Genomic DNA, 13,429 nt, shown 5'->3' on the forward strand with positions numbered 1-13,429 from the left:
AATAAAGCATAACATTTTAATGTGACATTAACGCTTCTTTAACATAATAATATAAACACCAGTGCTGTCTTACTGTGTGAAAGCTTCTTAGAATGCCACCACATGCTAAAATGAGGTCCATCCCCAACATTTGCAGATGTGGTGGGAGCAGGCTTCAACTCTTCATGCCCCATGGCCTATGATGCCCATGGCAGGTGTCTTCTGGCAGCCCCAGGCCTGGATGGGCCAGGGAATATAAGGCTTCCCTGCACATCTGCAGAAGCTTCACCTGTGGCCATTGCTGCTAGAGGAGCTTGGCTCACTGGAAGAGGAGCTGGCGAGCACCTGACAACACTCGGACTGCCTTGAGAAGAACCCTCAAGTGTTTCAGGTGGCATCTCCCTTAGCCTCTCTTCCCATTAACTGAGGAGCACCTGGAAGGATGTCAGAGGCACTGACAAACTCTCACTGGCCCAGTGCTGCAATAAGCTCATGGCAGCAGCAATGGTCTGCAGGGTTGCACTGACACCAGGCATCCACCGTGTGGTCTCCTGGGCCTACCTCTTCATGGCGGTCATGAAAGAAGCAATGCGCTCTCCTACCTGAGGAAGCCATGTCAAGGAAAGACTCTTCCATTATCCCCACATGTCTGCTCAAAGCCTCAGGCAGCTTCACCAGATTCTCCCATTCTGTAACTCCAGCAGGTTGTGTATGGCTCTCGTCAGAGACCCTTCACCACCTGGGGTGCATCAAGGAGCTGCCCTCCAACAGCCCTCTGACTGCCAGTGGCTTTGCCGTCACTGCCTCCGTCATTTGCATCTATGAGACTGTGTGGTGGTAACCCAGGTCGTAACCCAGGTACGTTTTGCTATCGACCCCCCCTACCCAGGTGTGTGTGTCTATGCTGGTGCTGGGTGCAGGGGACAGGTGTGATGCTGCAATCTCAGAGAATTCCAGACTGTCTTCCTCTGAGGAGGTGTCAGGTGGAACACATGGGGCTGGTCACAATTCTGCGGCAGTCGACCTTGCAAATGAGGCATAAAAACAATTACTGGAGTGATGATGTTGAGGATCACCGGGAGCAACAGGCTACCATGATAACCAGAGATGATGAATATGTGAAATTCCTCCTTATTCTTCATGCCCACCAATCCAAACTCACCATCAAATATGGACCGACTGCTCTGCTCCCCTGTCAGCTCCAGTGCTTTCAGCTCTGCCTCTGTCGGCAGGTGAATCGCCTGGACTTCACCTCCAGTCTTGGCGCTCTCAATGGTGTTGTTGGCTCTTTTGTCCTGCAAGCATAAGGGCAGATAAAGTGAGGTTCCAGTCATTGCTAGGAGAATCCCTTAACACCAGATTGTCTCCTAGTCCCATGAGACATCAGGTTGCCCAGCTGTCTTTTCAATCTCACTCCCTCAGGAAGTCTAGGTGATGTGCCGAGGAAGATGCAGGTTCCAGTGATGCACACACGTGCAGCCTATGCATATATGGAAGCTGGTGAGAGGGAACACGTTACACTTCAATGCCCGTCCTAGCTTTTAAGCATTCAGTGCTCCTACTTTATCCGGCCACCTTTCATTCACTTCTTGACAGTTTGAAACTCAAACTCACTCTTGCAGTACAGAGGAGGTCATTCATTCTATTTCTGCACTCGACCCAGGCCCTCAGATGGAGTCCATGAATGGCCGTTCACATCTGCAGCGACCTCTGTCCAGGCCACCTTGGTTATTTGTAGTAACCTTTAGTGGCCATCATCTGGAAATAGAATCTCTCTGAGTTCCTAAACAGCCTGGAGGATGTCATACAGCCAACTCTTGCTGCACCATGGGGCGATGTGCTGAGTGGCTGTGTCATCACTGAACACAGCTGAATCCATTGATGACACTGAGTGAACTTCAATGAAGAAACACATTTCTTCCACCTGGACCATCAAAAAAGTATTTTGGTACAATATTCACACATCTGACAATGCTGGCCAGTTCAATTGCAGTCCTCCCTCAGAAAGACTGCACGCAAAATTACAGCAATTAAACAAGGCATTTAAAAATATGGCACTTGGGATCAGGTGACGTGGGTCACCCAAAGTCAGAATCATCCATGCCATGTGATCCAGCACCAAGCCTGTGTCACACACATTCATGTGTTTACCACCATGTGATCAGATTCAGGTGGCCACCCCACCCATGCCATATTCTTGACTTATTCCTGGCCTCCCGGTGGACTCATCAACAGTAGGACAATACCCAGCCCAGTATCTCCTTAACTAATGAGATCTGAAGATTAGGAAATTGATACAAGAAGGTCTGAGAAGGAGAATGAATTAAAGGGGGTGGGTGTTAATTCAATATAGAATAAATGACAGAAAAGTAAATAAAGATCGAATTAAGAGAGAGAAGATAAGAAAAAGTAAGAAAGTAAAGAGTTATATGTAAAACTTGGCATTTTTAAAAACCTCCCAAAAAATTCAAAACCTGAAGGAATGTCACTCCACATTACGAACATTTATCATGTTGTTAAAAGGATAGTTACAAGACAACTTTCTGTGGTGAGTTTAATGGCAATTGATTTGGCAAATACAAGCAACTTGTTAAAAAAAGGGGAGGCTAAGGCCATTTTCACAAAGTTATTTGTTGAGTAGCATAACTCACTCAGCAACTTTTGGATATTCACATTTAGCCATAAGTTTTCTCCTTGCCTGAAGTTTCTGTACCATTTATCCATAAATAATGGCAAGCACCATTAACTTTGTCGCCATTTTAACAGAAAATTCTGGCCGATTGATGGTAAATTTGTCTAAAAGCATAATTGTCACTATACTACAATATTGATAGGATAATTAAAAATCACAGTTGCAAGCACTGAAGATGCATCTTTCACAAATGCACTTTGTATTTATTTTGTTCAAACTAAATATTTTACAAAAGTCTACTTAAAAATTATTCAGAAGTGTAAATGGTATTTCCTTCATAATAATGTTACAATTTTGTAGGATGATTTAAAAATAAATTATTTACTAAATTTTTATGTTTTGTCATACAGTATTGTTTATGTAATCATTAAAAAACATGGCATTAGTTATTTAGGTAAGAAAGAAAAATTTTAAATGTTAAATATCTGCTTCCCCTGTTAATTTCTTGTGATTTTAATAGTTATCTGGATGCGCTCTGCTATAAACATTATAATATAAAAAGTGGGTTGTTAGGATTGTGGTTTTACGTATCATATACTATAATATTTTGACATCTCTATTTGCAACAACCTAATTTATGGCCAATACACATAAAGTAAAAGGAAATTACAAAACATATATTTTTATATGAGGCTTGCAATTTATTGAATTTATAAGTGTGATTTTTTTATTTTGAATCTGATAATTACTCAGTTAAATGCATTTTGTTAATGTCAACAGTTAAATGAACAGTTTGAGGAGTAAGCAGTGTTTACAGACTGTTGTTATTTGAAAGTAAAATGTATACTTGTTAAATAACTGCATGGATCAATAAAAGGTTGTTTTCTTTAACATTAATTCAAGTTTCTATCTGTAAAGCAGGTTAATAAAGTGCTGGCATAAAATGTGGAGTATTAACATATGCTCAGCTAGCATAGAGTTCCATAAACTTTATAGTTGCTTTTGAAAAACAAAGTCTTCACATGCTCAGATGCTATGGTCCCTTAAAATAACTGGTGTGGGGTGGGGGAGGGCGGTGAAAAAGGTGTAGGGAGTTGGATCATCCTTTATTTTATTGACAGTGATGTCTTTACCTAGCTTGGCTGGGGAACTTAATCGTCTATGGATTGAGTTACTAGTTCTTTGAAAAAAGGATGAATTTTGACCTTGAGTCCAAAGAGACATCAAGCATAGCATAGATTTCATTCTGTTAGTTTTTGTTTTTCCACTTGTGTGATTGCTGAGAAATTTTGTTTGAACAGAGAACATCAAAGTAGATGAATGTTGCCCATTACTGCTCTTTGCTGTTATTGTAATCGGCTAGACATTAATGAAATCAAACAAATATGCAGCTTTAATTTAAAGTTCAATAGTTTTTCTGCTTTCTTTGATTGATTTAAAAATGGTTAAGCTCATAGTACCAGAGGCAAACCAATTGTCTAATTTGACAATTTAATCACTTTTATCGGATTTTTAAAAATGTAGCACAGTTAATTATAAGTAGTTGCATGAAAAGTTGTTTTCATATCATCTTATTCCATCTGCATGCTTTAGAAGGTTGGCTCAATGCTTTTGATCAGAAACACAAAGGCTCATAAAAATCACTAACTGTACTTTTCAGCAAATTACTTTTCCCTATGGTGGAGCTTTTGCTCTGCCTAATTCTTTAAAGTTATTTTTTTCTACTTTAATCTATTTTTTAACTCTGCCATATAGTAATCAAACCAAAATATAATACTGACAACGATTTTGAACCACAATTTTCATGCTGTGCTGCCGATGAAGAGTGCATCTTCCATTAATTGTCATTTCAATGGACCAGCCCTGTAGGTTTATTCATTTTAACCTGGTTGACCATATAAGGCTAGGTGAGTATCCCAGAGTGCCTTGGCTGCACACAAACAAAACCTGAGGTGTGTGCAATTTGAGGCTACTATACAGCCCTGGCAAAACATTCTTATATTTTAAGATTACTTTTATGTTTAATCAACTAACGCATAGAGCCCGGTGTCACATTGAAAGGTACATTAGCAGGCATTGGATATATAGTGTGACAATATTACCGTTTTAGATATCTTTGCTGTAATGATGGGTAAGTGCCAGATTAGCAGATCTCAATGCGAAGTGATTTTATATAAATTTGTATTACACTTGCTTGTTTTTAATTACGTTATTAAACTTAATATTGCTTTATATATTATGTTATATGGAGAGAGATGCATAAAGTCCGATTGAAAAGTGTATTACGTTTCAGAATTGCTAGTGACTCGTCTTATCTTTCAGTCTATTCTTAGAACTCCAGTCCTCCAATATTGTGACGGCACATGCTGCATTTGCCACTTTGCAGTCTGACGTATGCAAGTTTACTGAGAAAAACGAGTACGGTCTTGCCTAGAACTATGCATTAATAACGCACAAGGGAAAGTTTAGTTTTTCTTATTTTAAATGTTTTGGGTATTGAATTGGAAAGAGACAAATTAGCAAAAGTATTTTACAAAATTTTAAAAAGGCAGTTTTTGAATTAAACGATCTAAAATGAGATTCAATATTTGGAATAACAGTTTTATTCGGGATCGAAATAACAGTAAAAGTTTTAAAGTATTGCAGTGTAGCTACAAACTTCCAATTTTTACGGCTTCATAAAGTTTGCGGTGTAACATTTTATACAGCTGAGCATAAGCTCAGTTAAAATTGAGATATACACTTGCTTTAATTTCTTTACAGATATATTTCATTTTTCAATATGTGTTGGAAAAATAACCTTCACCTATTGTACTAATTAGTAATTTAATCATTACTTAACAAAAATGTAGTAAGTAGTCATTAACTGGTATATGAATATTTAAGTTAAGTGGAATTGTTAGTCATTTGCTGGTGCTTTTTTATTTAGTTCAAAGTTAGCTGAAAGTATTGTGGCCATTATGCTGTAGTTCTCAGAAGTTTTTGTATCATCAGATAATATGGTACATATAAGAAACTGAAACATGTTGCAAAATATATCTAGCATTCTTTTGCTAGAGAAATGCATCCATAAAATATAATTTTTATGTAAATTTTTCAGTGTATAATTTAAAATGTTACTTCATATATTTATAGTTTTTTGACCTAAGTTACTAAATTAAATATATTTGCATGCAGGCCTCTGAGAATACTAAATTGCTTTCTTTATTATCCTTTTCTACAGATATGGCAAAACTCGTGTGTGTGTGAACCACCAGTAGCTTTTAGATAACATAAGAGTAGATGCTAAACAAACATATGCTTGCAGCCTGTTGATGGAGTGCTTGAATTAGGTCAGACACACAGCTGTTTATTCAGAAACTGTGGACTTGCTCATTTACATAATGATTTATTTAAACTACGAAAGGAGACTAGGATAACACAGTGCTGATTTCTATTGTTTCATTTAAACCAGTGGAGCTGGATGCAGGAGGAAAGCTGTGGTTTGCATTACAAAAACAAAAAGCCCTGAGGCTGCTTGGGCAGAACCACAAGATTGTGCAAACAAATAGGACGGATGAAGGTTCTGTCATTTCTTTGTCTATGGATCACTGATATTATCTGCTGCTGTTTAATGGGAAAAGGTAGATTGCTTAGAGCAGTGACTTAGTGATACATAAGAGGTTTGGTACTTCAGTTTGCTGGTAGCTGTGTACTCCCAAGTGTCATTTCCGATTCTAAGTCTTCCTGTCAAAATCCACTGTGGCTTTTTTTTCTTTTGTGGAAACTGCTAAACTCAGACATTCTCCAGTCAGAGTCTGCTGTGGTGACTGGACTGCACTCACCCAGCTCTGTTTCAACCTCCACAACTGCTACTATGTTATTTGCATGTAACTTGGACAATTGGTGCATTGAGTGCAGACTTTTGCATTGATCAGGAAAAGGATTATACTAGGAAATGATGGTTTATTAAATTCTAAAACTTGAAGGGAATCTGGAAGAATTCGGGAGGATTTGCATTTGAAGTGCTGTAAGTACAAGTCTGCATCTATTAAATTGCATTGAAGAGCACTTTGGGCTGCCAGCAGTTGTCCAATTCTCTGAGGCATCAGTAACCCTTTTCTACGTATGCCCTGGGGACTTAGTAAAGAAAGGCCTAGATTATGGTAACTGTCTCAAATGGTGCAGTTTTTGTACAATAATAAGGGTTAAGTCAATAACCGTGAGTGCCAGAGTGAATACCCTTAAACGAAGAGAGTATTAGATTAATTTTGTAGAAATACTAGTTTAATATAACATTGGAAATAACAGGCTTGTTATGTCATTCATTGATAAAATTCATTTCCACACATTTCTTCTCAATTTCTGAATTCAAATGGCGCTTTGTGGCAGGTGAACATAGTATTTTTGGTGAGCTGTTATAAAGTGATTTGCTTTAGATGGAATATTTGCTGTTGTAATTCATGATTAGTAATATGAAGAGGAAAATGTTTAATACATTTCCTTTGACATATATTCGCTTAAATCTATGAGAAGATCTGTGGAAGCATATTTTACATTTAAATTGAGTATTGTGAATGTGAACCTGAGGACATTTGATGGTCCTTGCTGAACCAGGAAATCCTTTCTCTTAATAAGTTGAAATTTTTCTTGTACTAAGCAAAACATTCAGATCCCCACAGGAGACCATTTTCAGACCAGTAGAATAAACAAGATGTACCAAGTTAAACAGTTTCCATTTATTGGTGATTTTTTTATGCCAAACATGTTTAAGATACTTATAAATAAAATTGATTAACAAAGTTAATTAGTTTTTTATGTATGTTTGTGTTGCATAACAAAATTTCTGTTATGGCATTTTTCCTTTAGATAGAAATAGCTTAAACATGAACAATGTAAGTTTTACATTTTCTCACAGCTTCTTTGCTTGAGTCATAAGCCATAATTTCCATTGTTTATGACTGTTACTTTGTTAATCTTGCACTGGTTAAAACATTGTTTGATTTTGCACTCTTTGCCTGTGTGTTTTGAAAAATAACTTCATTTGGATAGATTAAGCTTCCCTAACACGCTGCTCATTTAGTCTTTCTCTCTGGCACTCAAAAAGGGGTAAATGCATTTGGTGCCAAACAATTTTTTTTGTATTGAAATGATGGAGACATAAGCTTGGCTGATGCAGCTTAGCCATGAATTTGTGTGAAAAAGAGAAAAAAATAAATTAATGCAAGTATTCTCTTATAATATAGATGGAGAGTTTTGAAGGAAAGAGCACATAGGTGTGCCAGCTGCAGGTATAAATATTCTCTTATTAAATATATTACTAAAAACTATTTGAAATAGTTTGAATGGAACATTGAAATAGTTTGAAATAAACTATTTGAATGATTGTTGGTTATATTAGAAATGTTGCATTTTATTTTTTCAAAAAACAAATTGACACTAAAACCAAATGTGAAAATAATAATTACCATTAAGCTAGTTGATTTGTTTGAATTATATCTCTGTGTAGTGGTCTGTCTAGCGGTGAGGATTTGATACTTTTGGCATAAGGTGGCATAACTGCAAACCATGGTCTCATAAAATGTGATAATTAAGAGAAGGTAAAGGAGCTTTGTTTTTGATATATATTTCCACTTCATCCATGAGGTGACTTATGCAATCTCCATGAATTCAGTTTCTTAAATGTGAGACTATTTTTGAAAACAAATATCAAAGACTTATAAGGTCCTTATGTGGCAGGCTTAGAAGAAATAAATGGTTTAGATTTGTGGCAAAAAATTACTGGCAGCTGGATGTGTAGAGGTGCTAGCACCCTGTGGTGCCCCGACTTCTGCTAAGGGTTAGAATTAATTTGCTCCTTCTGTCCAGATTCCTTAGAATCCACTTGGAAAGTGATTTATAAAAGTGGATGTTTGCATTCAGCTGTACTTTTTTTTCTATTTTTATTTTTCAAAAACATGTAAACTTTGTATTCATTATATAAATCAAAACACTGAGGAACAAGTTTGATCAGGGTAAATTATGTTATCAAAAAATTCCTCTTGCAAGAAAAGATGTTAATTGCAATATTTTAAATGTTCTAGAAATTAATAATTTGAAAAGCTTAATTTCACAAACTGGATATGACTAAAATTCAGTAACTGTTTACCTTTTTCAAATTATTCAAAACTGAAATTTCTAAACATTTAAATTTGGATGTTGTATTTTACTAGTAAATTGAAATTGCTTGTAGATATTTGGAGCTTAAACATGAGTTGAGAAAGAATGCATTTTCATTTGTGCCTGGCTCTGCGGTAGGGAAAATGTGATAAAATGTCTACCTTAAATCTTGTTTGATCATCTCTCAAAGCGTTTCCCTTCTGGAAATAATTTCTGGGGTTGAAGAGCACAGCATTAACAGATTTAATGTAGCAATTCAGTCAGATGGCTAAAACAGTATGTCAAATTCAACAAAACAAAAGAAACAAATTGAAAATGTTCATGGCTGTGGGTCTACAGCAAATTACTATTTAAAGAGAAATGATACTTTAATTAAAATAATTGCAACTGAGTTAATGAATTGTTTATTTTACAAATGCTGTTTATTCTGTCTCATGGCTGCATTGGCCTTTTGAGATTTTTTTGGGGAAAATTAAATTCTTTATTGATTTTATTTACTGTTTTTATAAAGTCACGATATGTTCAATTTAATATTTAACAGTTAAGAAAATTTGTGAAAAACAATTGTTTTTATTTTTTGTTTTAGGAAATATGAAGAGTAATGAAAGTGATTATAAAACAAAACCAAAAAGGAGAAATCTTTATGTTAACTGTTAGTTGGTTATGAATATTTGATTACTCATTTTTCAACAGTTTAGGAATATTTGAGATTAATTTAAAGAGTTACAGTTTTGTGGTTAAATTACCATAAAAATACACAAATTTATGTTGCATCATGTTATCAAATTGCATTCAAATTTGCATCTTGTTGTTTAAAAATGAATTCTCTGTGGATATATATTAGGATATAGGCCATTGTGGAAAATCAGCCAACCAGTGAGGCTTAGTTACTTTGAAAGTACTGTCGACTTTTTTGTCAAAGTTTTAACATTTGTTACTTGCTCCAATATGGAACAAAATTACAATCAAAGCGGGAAGGACACATCAATACTCACGTATGATGTAAGACGTAGATTTAAAAATCAAATCAGGTGGAAGACTACTCATAGGTATTATTACCTCCCTACATCTTTTACTTGAATCACTAACATATTTTAATAAAACTGAGGCTGTTAAATCATAGTAACATGGTTATTGGAATTAATCAGCAGTAAAACAATTTACTTATGGTAAATCAAAAGAAAGTTAGCACATAGAAAGTTGCAGTTGCAGAATCTGTGCAGACAGTGCAAATTTTATGATCAAGTGCAATTTTTATGATCAAGACAATAAAGTATCACATTCAGAGATAAAATCAGGGGCCATATTAGACACACATGGACGTGAATGAGTTTAGATATAATTTAGGACAAAAGTATTAAGCTGAACCTGTTTTTGTAATACTTTATTAACACTTCATTCATCATTTAATTGATGCTTTTGTCATAATCAATTGTGTTGCTGTCCTGATCAAAATACCAAAAAGTGTACATGCTACTGTGCTGACAGAGAGCAACATCAATGTAATGTTTTTAAAAAAGTTCCTATAACTTAGTTTACATTCACATTTCATCATAGTTCTGTGGTGTAGAAGAATATTTTAAATGTTTGAACCTCCTCCAATATTATGCCTCTCTGAAACACTTTGAGATGTTTAGCTACATTGAAGGCACTGTATAACTTCAAATTGCAGTTGTTTTTGTATTAGCACATTTATAAAAAATACATTAATTGTAATGTGTTCAGATTGCTCTTTTAAAAGCAATCGGGAGCCCAAATAAACTTTCAGACAAGATATTGCATGTGTTGAAGTCCCATTCTGGATGTAAGCTTGCACTTGTACTTGCACTCAAATAGGTTCTATTTCTGAAACTAATTCCTTATCAGAAAAATAAGAGGTTAAATTATTAGCATGATGAACAAGATCTCTAAATTAGGTTGAGAGCAATTGTTCCTCCTTAGTAAGTTAAACCATCTGGAATACTAATGCATTCCAGTTCAATGTGCCACTCTATATTTTGCTTTTATTGCCATTTAATAAAAATAATTTTCTTTTGATAGTCTAGTATATTTAAAAGTAAAACTACCAACCAGTGCTAAATACTAAAAAAAAGTATAAACAAGACTGTCTAAGAGTTGCTTTGTTGAATTTGATGGCACTTAGAATGCTTCATCTCCTCTGGCTTTGTTCTGGAAACATCAAAGAGTTGCTGGGTCAGGTTGAATTGAAATGCACATCAAAGATGCTGAATGCAGGTTTTTTTAGACAATACGCTGTTAGCTGGGGATAGATTTCTTTGTGCTTTAGAGCCAACAAAGTTCTTCTCACCTGGACCATATCACCTGTTGGCAATTTGTATTCATTATTACAGGAGGACTGGTGTCACTAGTTATTGCTCATAGCTTTTTACTGTTAAATGTGGGTTGTAATATACAGACTCACATGAAGATTCTTAATTAAGTGCAGAAACATATGTCGGGCAATTCTATTGGATCTTCAGAGGAAACATAATGAAAATGTGTATTAGGATGCAGTTAGAATGTGTCTTATAAACAGGTTGTTCACATTTTTAGAGAAATCATATGAACATAATTTGTTCTTTTCCTAAATGCAGATTAATTGCCTGTATAGTTTCACGGAATGAACTGAAATCATGTTGGTTAATACACACAAATTTGCTGCCATATTTTCCACCTTAGGCAAATCTATTAGTGGTAACGAAAGCAAATTAGCCAATCATGATTAGCCTACACAAAACTATTTTTGTTATTCTCACCCAGCTAAATTGCCTCTTAATCAGTTAAAACGCCAAGTATTTTGTTCATCCAGTTGTAGAATGTGTGAGATTTCCTCCAATGATAGAAGGAAAATAGAGATAAGCTTGGTTTTCCAATAATAACCAGGCTTTCCAGTACAGCCTTTTCTCTATATTAGCATGGTTGTAGTTGCTGCACTCTCTCATGCGACCAATTTATAATATATCTTGATTAGCAGAGTTCCAGTGTCAGTGTCTTGGGCAGGGTTTTTCAGTTGGCGTGCGGGGGTAGGCCCGACACACTGGCGTGTAAAATGATATGATGTGCGATGATGTTGGGCGTGCATCCCGACATAATCACTCTGTCTCATGATGTTTCGTTTGGTGGGCGCGTGCTGGAGTCGGCTGTGTGCCCTAACGGTTGGCGGGCAGGCGTAAAAGCCAAATGGCCTTTATGTTTTTTAGGAAGCTTCATTCACAAGTGGGATGAGGTTCCCTGAAACTTTAACAAATTGAATTTAAAAAATTTCTGAAATATAAAAACATGTTCCATCTCACGTGACACAGTCACATGAGGGGACATGTTTCATTAAATTTTTATTCCATTTATTTATTTCAAAAGTGCTTCAATCTCCCTAAGGCAGCTCCATGTCCCAGGGAGAATGAAGCGGTCATTCACATGCATGTGAAAGATCACTGTTCCTGACTCCGCTCCGCACCCCCCCCCCCCACCCCCCGCACAGCGCTACCGCTCGTGTATTATGCTGGGCGGGCCTTAATTGGCCTGCCCATGTAAAATGGTGATGCGGAGCCAATCATGGGCGGCGGTCAGCTCCGCGACCGCTCCCGCCAAGCCAACCCGACATGGGAAAAATTCAGGCCTTGGAGTTTTGGGTATAATTTATTGTTAACAAGAATTAAAATAAAATAACATCCATTTCATCATGTTGCCTTGACTTGCATCATAGCTGTCTTGGAATATTCAAAATGTCTATGTACAGTATGTGGCAGTTTGCAGCTTAAAAATTGACTGATTTGTATATTGTAATAAATTGTCTTTATTGTGAAGTAATGCTCTTAGACCTGTGAGGACTTTTGTACAGCAAGGAAAATTTGCAGTTTCTTTAAAAAGAATCTGTAAAATAATGTTTGAGAGAACTTTCGATAGTTTGGCATCAATTGCAAAGAGATCAATTGTAACTTTAATATAAAAGCAAAATACTGCAGATGCTGGAAATCTGAAATAAAAACAGAAAATCCCGGAAAAACTCAGCAGGCCTGGCAGCATCTGTGGAGAGAGAAACAGATTTAACGTTTCAAGTCCAATATGACCCTTCTTCGCAGCTGGAGAAAGGTAGTAATGTGATGGGTTTTATACTGTTGAAAAAGAGGGGATGGGCAGACGGAGCAAGGTAGAAGGTCAGGGATAGGTCGGAGGGCAGGAGAAATTAAATGATAAAGATCTCATGGAACACAAGACAAAGGGAGTGGTAATAAATGTAATTTCTTGGATAATAAGTACTGATGACCCTTGACTTGGAAGCAACGTTAACACAAAGGAAATTAAAATATGAAAGCATTGTGTCCGGACACAGAGGACACAAACTACTGCTGTAATGAAGATAGGAGAACTGGAGGGAGAAGGTGATCAGCGCACAGATGCAGACACAAAGTGAAAGCAGACAGATAGATTGTGAGGAAAAGAAGCAAATCTCTTTCAGGAGGAGGTCAGTTTTCCTGTTTGGCAGAAAAGAGACAGGAGCTCTTTGAGGCACTGTGTGAGTTGTCTAAAAAAGGTCAAAAGCCTAGAAAGCTATGTGAATAGCTCAGAGACGCTAAAGAGCTGGTTGTTACCTCAAAAGTGGCCAAGCATGAACCAGGGTGTTATTTGTTGGTCGATTGAAAAAGAACTCTGGAAATCTACACCATCGGGACAGTCATGACC

The sequence above is a fragment of the Carcharodon carcharias genome, chromosome 6 (genome assembly GCF_017639515.1).
Source record: "Carcharodon carcharias isolate sCarCar2 chromosome 6, sCarCar2.pri, whole genome shotgun sequence".
NCBI classification, from domain to species: Eukaryota; Metazoa; Chordata; class Chondrichthyes; order Lamniformes; family Lamnidae; genus Carcharodon; species Carcharodon carcharias.